We start from the raw sequence: 13674 nt of genomic DNA on the forward strand, positions 1-13674 counted from the left end.
GTAAAACCATTAATTCAGAGCCCCTTTGCTTTCTATGTTAAACTCAAGTTAATTTTGAGTATTTATGGCTGCTTTGTATTAGGCTTGAATGATGTAGCAGTCATTTCACATGTTTCATGTCAAAACTATACCTTATCCTGACTTGTGCTGAAAAATTCGACATACATTTAATTAATGTGCCAATAAGTGCCAGCTGAAAGACGCCTCCGGGTGCGGGAATTTCTCGCTACATTGAAGACCTGTTGGTGACCTTCTGCTGTTGTTTTTTTATTTGGTCGGGTTGTTGTCTCTTTGACACATTCCCCATTTCCATTCTCAATTCTATTCTTTACCTTTAAAATAAGGACTAAATGTAGAAATATCTATGGATTTTAAATTGATAAGTTGTACATAATAAAATAAGCTGAAATTATTGATAGGATATATAGTTCCTTTTCACATTTCAAGATGTTGAATTTTAAAAAATGACAGAAAATGCTGACTCAGACTTTAACCTTATATATTAATAATACATGGTGATGGGTATCACAGTAACTTTTCACATTATAATTCTCAGTTACAATTGTCTGGGTGGCGGGTTCTGACAAAAACTGCCTGCCAATCCCCCACCCCAAATACATTTTTCTCTGGAAAAGCCCTAATGTAATAAGTACATGAATGTTGGGGTCTGAATTAAATTAAGATTTTACTTTGTAGGAAACCAACCACTAAAGCTGTATGTATCCCTTCCAGGACGCTACCAACCAGGTAACATATCTCTATATCACTAGAAACATTACATTTATACAACAATTACGCAATCTACATTATAAGGAAGGCAATTAGAAAAGAAAAAGATAAGCAAAAAAGTGAAAGAGTCAATGTGCATTCATAGTTGGTCTACTAAAAGTATATTACTTTTATCATGTTTATCATATAATATTATCAAATTATCTAAAAGCAGATGACGTCATGTAATGAATATCAGGATATTGTAAAACGTTTTGAAACAAAAGATATCTGTGATAATTTATTTGAAGTCAAATCTTCAAATACATTATAATGTCATTAAGTTGTCAAACAAACAAAAAAGTAAATTAAATAACAAATAAATTGTTGATATTGTCAAGAGACAGTATGATATCTAATATAAGGTTCAACAATTCTTGTGTAAAAATTCTTTTCAGAAACTTTAAGACACAACTCAAAACTTGAATGTTTCATGAGTTTGAAAAATTGAAAACAAAACATTACTTGAACCTGCCACTATTTAATTTCTGCATTGTTCTGTTGCCAAAAATTATCATAATTTAGAAATTTCATATACATTAAATTTATTTACAGGGGTGCTTCTCGTGGCAGGCCACAAGTCAGAAGGGGTAAAATCGGAAGAGGTAATGGAAGAGGAGGAAAGGGACGAGGTGGTAGAAAGAAGGGCACTTAGTAAGCACATAATATCTTCTTAAATTTATATTATACATTCTTACACTGAAACTCGTCTAAAAAAAAAAACATGGTAACTTTTGTCACCTATGAATTAAAGATGTATTTAGTGGAAATTAAAAAAAAATGGAGGATTTGAAATTCATACAAGTTTGAAATCAGTAATACACTAGAGTCCAAACATCTGGCAAATAATTACAAAACCTTAACTTTAAACATCCTTAAGACATTTCACTTGAATGGTTTATAAAGTTGTATTATGTTTTCATCAATTCATTTTAAATGACCAAAATTGTACAATTTCTTATTTTTTACAGCATCCAAAGTAGCAGTACTGAGAGTAGCATGAGTAGTGAAAGTGACAATGATAAGACCACTATAAGCAGTCATGACAGTGACCATAGTCCTGTTATAAACAAGTATGTAGCAGTATTTGGCTTCAGTTTCATGAGATATATGTGTAATATACACCTGCTTTAAAAAAAAAAAAAGGGGGGGGTTGTAAACTCTTTTACCTCTGTCTATCCATCTATTTGTCGTTCCGTCAGTCCTTTCTTCCCATGAACATGATGAATATTTTTGTCACATTTTTCTCAAGAACTACAATACATGGATTTCTGAAATTTGGTTTCAGGGCTCATATAAGTCTGCTTTACCGTTTGATGTATTTTCAGATTCTTTACAAGACAACTTCCTGTTTACCAAACACTTGTATGATTTTACTCATAATAGTTAAGTTGAAAATTTTCGTACCATTTTTCTCGGGAACTAATTAAAAGGTTGCAAATAGCCACTCCTACAAAGTCGATAAGTTATCAAAATTGGTTAACTTCAAGACCCAAACATATTTATGAAAAGGTCATGCATCTAAATCTTATAACTAGTTTCAGTGGAACTGCAACAACTATTTTCGACTTCTGTAATAGATCTTTTTTGTCTTCATGGTCTTTAACATGTCGAATTTGAAAGTTAACATGATGTTCTTTAATATTGGTCACAAGTTTTGAATGTAACTGTTTTCTCTTGTCAGAGTTAACAGACAAAAGGATAAGAAAGCAAAAGATCAAGAGATGGTAGAGAAAGAAAAACATCAAGAGAAAGAGAAGGAGGAGAAAGCAAAAGATCAAGAGATGGTTGAGAATGAAAAAGATCAAGAGAAAGAGAAGGATAAGAAAGCAAAAGATCAAGAGATGGTAGAGAAAGAAAAACATCAAGAGAAAGAGAAGGAGGAGAAAGCAAAAGATCAAGAGATGGTTGAGAAAGAAAAAGATCAAGAGAAAGAGAAGGAGGAGAAAGAAAAAGACCAAGAGAAAGAGAAGGAGGAGAAAGAAAAAGACCAAGAGGAAGTAGAAAAAGATGTTACTGAAGAGAATGCTATTGTGCAAGAAGAAGAAGAAACACATTACGAAGAAGTTCTACCTGATGACAGGTTTGTGACAAATATGAAGAAAATATATATTAATAAACAATGAGATAAATCTTTAAGTAACGTGAACATATTTTATATTTGAACAATTAGGTGAAAACGATATTCAATAAGCAAAAATAATGAACTCAAAGAAAAGTTTTAATTGGAAAGTCTGCATTATTCAAATGAAACAAAATAGAATGATTAAACACATCAATGTATGGAAAGCAACTGACATATTCTTTATTTTGTACAGACATTTCTTTGCTCATAATGGTGGATTAAACCTAGCCAAATCTTTTAGTTGACAAAAGTCTAGTAGCACACAATTATATTAGCAGATTGTCATATTGTAGGCCAAACAAACAGAAAATATAATTATGAATGACATTACAACCAAAATTGAACCTAACAGTAAGGATAAGAAATATACAGACAACTTAAACAACACTATTACAAGTACAATGTCGAATATATTTTTACATCACATTCTCAATTTTCAAGAAGTGATAAAACAAAAACCACTTATTTGTCTCACCAATAAACTTGAGAAATTTGTTTAACTTTATTTTATTTTTTTAGCTTTTCATATGCTGCTACACTTACAGAAGAATTGGGAAATCCCATTGTTCAGGATCTTTTGCAGCTGAAGGTAATAAATCTACTAAAAGTTTCGTTGTATAATGCTTATATCAACAGATTAAACTTTTTTCTACTCCTATGGCGAAGAAGTTGAAGGGGACTTTGGGTTTGCACTCTGTCCATCTGTCAATCCAACAGATCAGTTTTTCACACTTCTTTTCTTCATGTTTGAAGATATGGATTTGATATTTAATGTATCATTTAATCATGAAACCTCTATGGTGTTCCAAAAAAGGACTTTGACTGAAAAATGAACACACTATGTATGTCAATTACATAATTTTATTTTATCCTTCCAAGAAAGGAAAAATTGACTTTTATTGTTTTGCTTTCTTTTTTAGATGAATACTGAGGAAGGAATTTTAGAATTTGACATGAGTAAAGGTAAGGAAAACTAGACAATAACCAACAACAGACATGCTGAACCAAAACAATGTAAATCATTATAATATCATATTAATTATACAATAGTACTTGTATAATGACACAAAATTTGAACTTATACTACAAAATGGTAAATGTTCTATCCATTAATTTGATTAAGTTTTCTTGATGCACACCAGTGTCGTAAAAAAGAGATATACATCATACTTTTAATCATCAAAAGTCTTTGAAAGTGTAGAAGATACTAAAATTTTGTTTATCATATTCTGAATTTAATTACATATAGTTTGTTTGTGGTAGTAGGAGGACCAGACATTTGTATACTGTGAATTATTTTATTTTGGTAAAAAAATAGTCATTTTTTCTAGCCTTTTAGGGTTAGCATAGTCAACATATATTTATAATTATTCAATTACTTTTCAGAAGATGATATCAAAATTGGGCACTATGTGGCTGTGGCCTATGAGAGCGAATGGTTCGCTGGCCTTGTTACAGAAAAGTTGAATGACACCTTCAAGATAAACTTTCTAAAAAAAATTTCAACAGGAAATGACTACAAATGGCCATCAAAGGAGGACACATCTTGTGTGAGACGAGAATTTATATTCGATACAAACGTAGAATTAACTACAAAAGACTCATATGGCCGGATTTGGCATATCAAACAATATAAAGAAATTCAGGAAAAATTTCTTTCTTTTTGCCAAAAATTTTTTATTGATTGATGTCCCTACATGTTACTGACTAAGAATTTTGAAGGCTTATGGACGTACTTATGCATAAAGATTTACTTATTATGTAAAAAATTATCCCTTTCTCAATATGTTATCAAGTGTATACTAGTGAAATATTAACTTTAAATTTTTTATAAGCACAACAAAATTCTGATCTCAAACAATGATTTAATATAATTAACTTTTAGAAAAAAATGTAATATTTTTTCTGTCTATTCAAAATAACATAAATAATCAATAGTGTATGAAAGAATGAACTATAGCTGGTAGTGATTAGCATGATCTGACCTCCATAAGCCTTGAAATTTCAACACAAGTCAAATATTACAACTTTTATTCAGAAATGTACTTTAATGTATATGTTCATGCTGTTGTTGTTCAGGTGTTACAAGGTTCAATGTCAACACAAGTCAAATGTTAAACTTTTATTCAGAAATGTACTTTAATGTATATGTTCATGCTGTTGTTGTTCAGGTGTTACAAGGTTCAATGTCAACACAAGTCAAATGTTAAACTTTTATTCAGAAATGTACTTTAATGTATATGTTCATGCTGTTGTTGTTCAGGTGTTACAAGGTTCAATGTCAACACAAGTCAAATGTTAAACTTTTATTCAGAAATGTACTTTAATGTATATGTTCATGCTGTTGTTGTTCAGGTGTTACAAGGTTCAATGTCAACACAAGTCAAATGTTAAACTTTTATTCAGAAATGTACTTTAATGTATATGTTCATGCTGTTGTTGTTCAGGTGTTACAAGGTTCAATGTCAACACAAGTCAAATGTTAAACTTTTATTCAGAAATGTACTTTAATGTATATGTTCATGCTGTTGTTGTTCAGGTGTTACAAGGTTCAATGTCAACACAAGTCAAATGTTAAACTTTTATTCAGAAATGTACTTTAATGTATATGTTCATGCTGTTGTTGTTCAAGTATTGCAACAATGAACACAGTTTTCCAATGTCAAACCTTTCTCTTCATCATGTTTATGCTTAAAACCTGGAAATTTCATTGTAGTGCTGATTAAATATTTTATGTTAGTGCTTCACCTTCAGAACAACACTTTAGTGCTTTTTAACATTGAATATAACATTTAGTGCTAATATAATTGGAATAATCCGTAATGCATATCACAGGACTACAAAGCTACATACTGGTTCTTTGTTTTATTTTAGATATTTTTTAAATAATGCCTTTATTAAACAGAATTAAGATTTGATGTTTTGTCTAAGACTTTTTTAAATTACTTTGACACAATTTGACTGAATTTTTTTGTTAACATATTTTTATACTCAGGTTTTTGTCATTTGTCAGTACTTGTATTCATGATATTATGATTTTGTCTTTGTTGATGTCTATTTTATTTTGTAGTTTCTGATCCAAAACCTTGCTCAACTGTTTCATGTATTTCATGTATCATATTTGTCATTTAGCTGTTTGATTATGTATGTCATTTAAAATACTGGTTCTTCCTGGTTTCAGTTTTCTTTTGAAAATGTATATAAATATTATGAAAGTTTTTATTTTATGCATGTTATGTAGTTTATTTTAGCAGTGTTAGATTACTGCATTGTAATATAATTTGTTTTCATCAAGTTATTTAAACAGGTCAAATGTGGTCAGTCTGTTGCACTCAAAATAAAAAAAGTCAAGATTTTATTTTAACTTTGAAAATCCATTATTAATAAGAAATAAGTGAAAATTGAGTTTTCTACATATATTCCAAAAATTAGAACGAAAGACATGAAAAGAGTAGAAAATATAAAAAACCTTATTCAATCAAGTGTTTTCATCCAGTTAATGAAACACAAACATGACAAATAGACCTATTAAAACAAGTCTTAATATTTCTGGACAATGCCAAGGAATCCCACTTTTTCCTTTGTTTTTCTTTTGATTTTATTGAAACATAAAAATAAATTTATATTAATCATCCTTCTGATTCGGAAAAGTAATGTGTTAAATAAAATCACTAAAATTTGTCTGTAGTGCTACCTTAACAAGGTTACTATAACTTGTTAAAATATGTTTAGACTAGTATAATGCATAATTGTTCTGATTCTTTATCAAGATTTATTTGATCTTTTGTTGTACAGTGTGCCAAGTTAACATATAATTGTTTTAAGTTGTTGTTATTGTTATATGTACATGATAAACCTGTAGTTTGTATGATAAGATGTGATATTGCCTGCTGATTGCTTGATCTCATTTCTGTTAAGAACTATTTTGGCCCTACTTTATTAGCTGTTTGATGTCTTCTTTTAAAAAAAAAAATGGGTGAATTGGGAATAAACAAACTTGCATCAATTCCAAAACCCAACCTGTAATAGATCTTATTTGCTGTTATATTTTTAAGAGGGAGAGGGAGTATGTTTTGTATATATTACTTTTATGCCAAACATACACCCCTACTATAGTAGAGGGGCATTTTGTTTTCTGCTCTGTTGGTTTGTTCATTCATTCTTCTGGTCATTTTCCTGTCTCACTTCAGTTGCATAGTTTTTCATAAAATTGAAGTCCAATCAACTTTAAACTTCGTACACATGTTCCCAATATAATCTATGTAGTCTTGATGCCAAATAGAGATTATTCCAATTTCACCGCCCACAGTACATGAAAAATGAAAGTACCTTTTGGGGAATCAATGTGCTATGGACACATTCTTGTTTCATTAAATTTCTATGGTTGTACAAATAGTCATGTGTGTGAGGAGTTCTACTTATTCAGATTGATTTTCATCTATACCTGCTGTATAAAAGTTTGTTCCCAGTGAGAATGGAGAAATACATTTTAAGTATTATAATGTGTTGACTGCTTAGCTGTTAACATATCACTCATAGTCCCTGTATCACATGTCTCAATAAAATGATGTGCAATTTTTAAAAGGAACCTCTTTCTGATTTATTTTTAGAGTATCATGTTTTGATAACAATGTTTTAATCTATGTTTTTGTATGTATGTTATACAATGGTGCAGAAATGATATTATTTTTAATTGAACTAGTTGATTAGAAGTTAAAAAAATATATGAAGTTCATGGGTTTAAACATTTAAACAGAAGTTCCCATGTTTTTTATATCATATTTTAGAGTTAATTGTGTTGAAAATGTTTATACTTTGTTTTTGATATGTACATACATGTTTTACAATGGTGCTGTAATAATACATTTTTGGTTTTTAAACCACTTGGTTAAAAATAAAAAGTTAAAAGTTAATTCTTTTGTTATTATTGCCTAATAACCATAACTATAAAATATAGTACTTTGCAGAGACACAAACATTCTTTCATTTTATGAAATATTTTGAGATGAGGTTATATTCATTAATGCTTTGTCCACTCATTATAATCTTTTCACCTGAAGCAGCTTTTTTCCAAAAAAAGACTTGTACTAGTCATAGACTAAATTTGACTTCTTCAGGTCCATTCTTGTAATTAGGGGACATAATCCCTACTGAATAATAAGTAAAATATGTACATTACCAGCTGTACAAAAATTGACTTGCAAAAGTCATTTTATGTATTGATTGAGATTTGACATAAATCGACTTGTTGAAGTCTAATTGCGATATATGAAAAAAGAGAGATAACTCTTGTGATTTACTTAAATTGACTTGCAGAAGTCGAAACATGTTTAGACTTGTATGTGTCTGAGCTCTGACTGTATATATTAATTTAACTGTTTGGAAAATATGGTTATAATGACATACAAAGTATATACGTCATCACCTTTATAATAATTATACATCAGTTTTATTAAACATGTCTTTGTTAACTTGGTTTTCCCATTGAAAAATCACTTTTATACTAATTCAATTTGTAGTAGGAATACATGTAGTACATTCGTACATATATAGGGCGGTCCTATGTTTTGCATTCAACAACTATTACATTTTCAAGATGGCCACTAAGGATGGCAAAAAAAAAAGTTGTCATCTTTATTTCCTGTCAGTGGTAAACATGTAAATGAAAAATATGAAAAAAAGTGGTATGATTGCCAATTAGAATAGATGACATACAACTTATATGTAAGCTATAAGTCTTCATATGCCATATGGCCTTCAACAATGCACAAGACCAATACTGCATATCTATTCAGCCATAAAAGGCCAAAAAATAGGAAAATGAAAAAATATGAAAGCTAACAGCCTGATCTATATATGTACATGTATGTTTTGTGATTTTCAGATCTAGACTCACAACTAACTGAACTTTACAGCAGTCAACATCAGATTGGAAGACTGATAATGCTTCTGACAGAAACAATTTCAACCAACCAAACAAGTAACAGAAACTTTGCATCTTTAAAACACTACTTACATCTTCCATGGGATGATGTTCCAAAAAATAACAGTTCATCATTAATGAAGATTTTTATGTTATGGATTTTCTTTTACAAGAAAGTTAATGTACACTTGTTTTTATAGTAAAACCTTGCTGTTCAAGTATTAAAAAAAACATTTAACTTTATTGAAATTTGAAGATTCATATGACTTGTTTTAATTTTGTTATTTCTCAGGATGTCATGTAGAGGTACAGTCATGACAGTAATCTAAACAGCTATTCAATTTCATTCAAAATTCTTTGAAAATTTGGCACTAGTAAATATAAACTGAAGTAATTTGTTTTTCGTCTAGTTATGGGATTTTTATGGCCAGTAACAAAGTAGTCGGTGCCTTAAGTTTTACCCTTGTACTAAAATACCGATTTTCCGTAATTCCATAATTCAGTCATTCCGAAACAAACCATTATACAGTGTTTTTTTCTAAACGCCAAAGATATTGGCCTGATTTTTGGTATGTAAGTTGACTATGATGAGTTACAGATCAAGTATAAGTTTTGTTCCACTCCCCTAATTTCTGTTGAAATTACCCGCTATGGACTTTGATAAATTGTTGAAAATCACAGTTATATGCACTTTTTTCCTTAAAAGCTTTCAGATATTGGGCTGATTTTTGGTATGTGAGTTACAGATCAAGTTAAAGTTTCGTCATGCTACCCTAATATTTGCTGTTATTTCGGGCTTTGGACTTTGAAAAATTTTGGAAAATCAAAGTTATATGGACCTTTCTTCTATTAAAATGCTTTCAGATATTGGGCTGATTTTTGGTATGTGAGCTAACCATGATGAGTTACATATCAAGTTTAAGTTTCGTTCCGCTGTGTAATTTTTTCCAGAATTAAGGGTTTTAAACTTTGAAAATTGTTCAAAATTCACATTTATATGGACATTTTTGTATATGCCTCCAGATTTAGAGCTGATTTTTTTATATGTGAGACAACCATCATGTTTATATCCACATGTGTTATTGAAATTGCAGATTTTCAAATTTTTGAGACGTAGCCTTTCGTGTTGCTTTCACACATCTAGTTTAAGATACATTTATGATTATCATTTTTGTATTGACTACATTACAGTAGATGCATTTATGATTTTCATGTTTTTATTGACCACATTGCAGCAACGTAGATATATAGGTACCTGGCAAATATTACCTTGTTAGCATACTAGGCTCAAAGGGCCATAAAAAAGTCCATCTCTTAGTGTCTGTTAAAATCATCTCTATATTGCAACTGTTTACAGTTTTCTCTTTTAAACCATTATTTTAAAAACTTTAGAAGAAGTACCATACATATATGTATATATATATATATATATACAACTCGTCTAAACATCAACCCAACAATGTTAGATCTGTAAATTTGCTTTCGCAAATTTTTGGTTCTTCCCTCGCCGGGATTCGAACCCATGCTGCTGTGATATCGTGACACCAAATCGCCTGCACTGCAGCCGTCCCGCTAGACCACACGACCACCTAGGCTCTCAAAAAAAGAGCTTTCGGTGGCCATGTGTTACCTTTCCACGTCAGTTTTAATCTAGCGGCGTACTACAGTACATGATATATAAGGCATGAAGATGTTATGGTTACAGATCAGCTAAATTATCTATGGTAAAGGATCCTACAAATTAATGTAAGATACAGTCACAGAAAATAATTATATTCATAAGTACGTCTGAGTCAGTGACAACCCTACAACAGATGTATCCATCGGATCGCCATCAATGATGGTGATACATGGCTGTGTACATAATGTATATACAACTCGTCTAAACATCAACCCAACAATGTTAGATCTGTAAATTTGCTTTCGCAAATTTTTGGTTCTTCCCTCGCCGGGATTCGAACCCATGCTGCTGTGATATCGTGACACCAAATCGCCTGCACTGCAGCCGTCCCGCTAGACCACACGACCACCTAGGCTATATATATATATATATACAACTCGTCTTAACATCAACCCAACAATGTTAGATCTGTAAATTTGCTTTCGCAAATTTTTGGTTCTTCCCTCGCCGGGATTCGAACCAATGCTACTGTGATATCGTGACACCAAATCGCCTGCACTGCAGCATATATATATATTGTAAAACTATCAAAATGTCAAGATCTTTTACTACCCAAAATTTTTCTGTAAAATTGGGACGTAACATCTATGAGCTATTGTCCCTGAAGTGTGTAAAGGAGTAGGTCCGGTAAGACCCCTTTTTGGCCCCAAAATATAACAGTTTTACAAAATTGTTAAAATGTAAACTTTAAGTTATTTATTGGACAGTTGAATGCTTCTGCTACATAAAAATGGGCTGTTTTTGACAATACAATTGACATATATCGGGTTGTAGCACCATAAGTCATGCTAAATTACTGAAATCTTCAATATTCTATCATTTTAGTTAAATTTTAGACGGTTTCCGTGTTAAACGAAAGTGGCCACATTCGTGTTCATTCTTAATATTGAAATGTAAGTTGTATTTTATGATAATACATAACATATATAAAGGTTGTGGATGAACACAGATGCGACCACTTTCATTTTTGACAAAAACCATCTAAAAAGTGACGTTTTTTGGCATATTTGAGAGATTTTGCATATTTGAGCATGAATCTGATTGTCTTAAATGACTAAATCAGTTAAAATCTTTCACATTTACTAATTGAATCAAGTGAAATAGACACTTAAGTGTTTAAAAAGTGGTCAAAATCTTTCGTCAGATGAAACTGAAATTTGAGTCCAAAATGAGTCCTTACCGGACCTTCTCCTTTACAAATTTTCAGAGTTTTCTGCTAATATCTGACAGCTATATCAATATGATATAAGAAAATATTGCAAAAGTGGTCAGAAAAACTTATTTTTACAGTCTGAACTTATTCTGAATTGTTTTAAATTTATTGCTAATGAATTATGTGTTTTTTATCGTTTTGAGGTGCACAATTTGTCAATTCAAGCTATTTCAGCTCCTGGGAGCCTCTAGATTTGTAATGAATAATTTGTATTTGTATATGATTTTTTTCTTAATGTATTAAATGAAACATTAATTAATCTTTTCCTTTTGTTGTTATACTTATTCATAAATCCAGATCTTATAATATGTCAGATTTTAAAAATTAGACGGCAAAATTGAGAAAATTTGAATATGCAGGCTACCCCATTTTGTTGTGGCATATACTAGACACCAACATTATTTGCCGAGCTTAATATTTTTTTTGATTGAATATATATAGTTATACTTTGCAAGTAGGGCCTAAATTAAAATATTGTTTGTTTGCCCTTTTCCGACTCTATGTTTTGAAACAGGGTAGGTAGGTAGGTAAAATATTTTATTTTTTTCCCCAATAAAATAACTTGGCTCGGTATATTATTTGTCATGGGTAGGCAGGTAGGTATTATATTTTATTTTATAGATACAAAATCTGCATAATGTCATTTTGGTCCGTTTTGTTTTTGCAAATAAGTTTTCTGGGACTATTAGTTTTGAAAAAAAATATCACGTAGAATGTGAAGCTAATTCATATGCACTACTATTTTGTTTTCAAATATCAAAATATAGACCTGTGCCGCATATCTTCAATGTTTATATGCCTGGAACTTTGAAGAGTTTGAACTTGCACTCATATTCTGTACTACGTACCTTGTACGCTTACCTAAAGGTTTTCTGTAAGAGATAACTTTGTACTGGTAAGATAAGTCCGGGAAGTCATACATTACTAGTAGAAAAAGTCCCTAGAGTGTTAAAAATTTCATGTGTGCCTAAAAGTTGGTTTCCAATAAAAAGACTTAAAACTCACGTATTTTACATCACATTTATAAATGATCTGTATGAAAAACTTGGCGATTTTACTGCCAGATATTCTCCACTTTACAGGGTTTTGTCACTTTTGGTTCATGTCAGATATAAATAATATATCAGCATCGTTAACATAATCATCCTGATCTGCTAATTACAAAAGGCAATCCCAACATAGAACACAACGTCCGTTTACAAATTAGTTTGTACACACGTTGATAATATTGTATCAAACGAACTTTTTTGTAAATGAACCCTGCTCTTAAAGTATAAAGGTACAAAGTAACGTACGTCATATCATGATTTCAGGAAGCGTTCGACATCGATTTCAAACAAATGCATTGAAACTTCAAATGCAAGTGTTCATGTCAAACGCTCAGGTGATACCAAACGGACCGGACCTTATCCGTTAAAGATAAAACCCGAGGATTCCGGTAAAAATGTTTTGAGCGGGAAATACAAATATAAAATTTTTGGTCGGAACGAAAAAATAAAATAAAATAAAATCTTGCTGGTAAATACAAATAAAAGATTTTCAGGCGGAACGAATTGATAGGGTCGGTCGGTAAAGGGCAAACAAACAATATTTTAATTTAAGCCTAGATATGTTGTTTTACAATAATAAACGGGTCTTGGAGTATTTTGGCTCTTAAAGATGACCAAAATCAGCCATTTTGGACTTGAAGCTAAATAGAACATATTGAAATGGTTAGATTATACATACACTTTATAGACAGCATTGTTATTTCTATGCATTCTTACACTTAAAGTAATGTATTACTAGGAACAACTATCAAAAAATTATAAATATTGCCATGTTTTTTTATTTAAACCATCAAAATATGCCAAAAAAGGCTTATTTTTGACGTTTTCGAGCAATTTCAGCTGTTTAAAGATGGCGCCTAAAAAAATCAAGATCGGTTCAAAATTTCCAAAAAAAAATTTGTGTGGTTAATAACA

At 30.7% G+C, this 13674-nt stretch overlaps 1 long non-coding RNA gene across 1 annotated transcript in view; it reads left to right on the plus strand.

The window, feature by feature from the left end:
* The window catches only part of LOC139527744 (uncharacterized), a 29172-nt gene extending 17199 nt beyond the window's left edge, over positions 1-11973 (plus strand). The window contains exon 3 of the long non-coding RNA XR_011665427.1: positions 8778-11973. This is a non-coding gene — a long non-coding RNA (uncharacterized lncRNA). The remainder of the gene's footprint in view (positions 1-8777) is intronic.
* The last annotated feature ends 1701 nt before the right edge of the window (positions 11974-13674 follow it).

Source organism: Mytilus edulis, chromosome 6 (assembly GCF_963676685.1).
Source record: "Mytilus edulis chromosome 6, xbMytEdul2.2, whole genome shotgun sequence".
NCBI classification, from domain to species: Eukaryota; Metazoa; Mollusca; class Bivalvia; order Mytilida; family Mytilidae; genus Mytilus; species Mytilus edulis.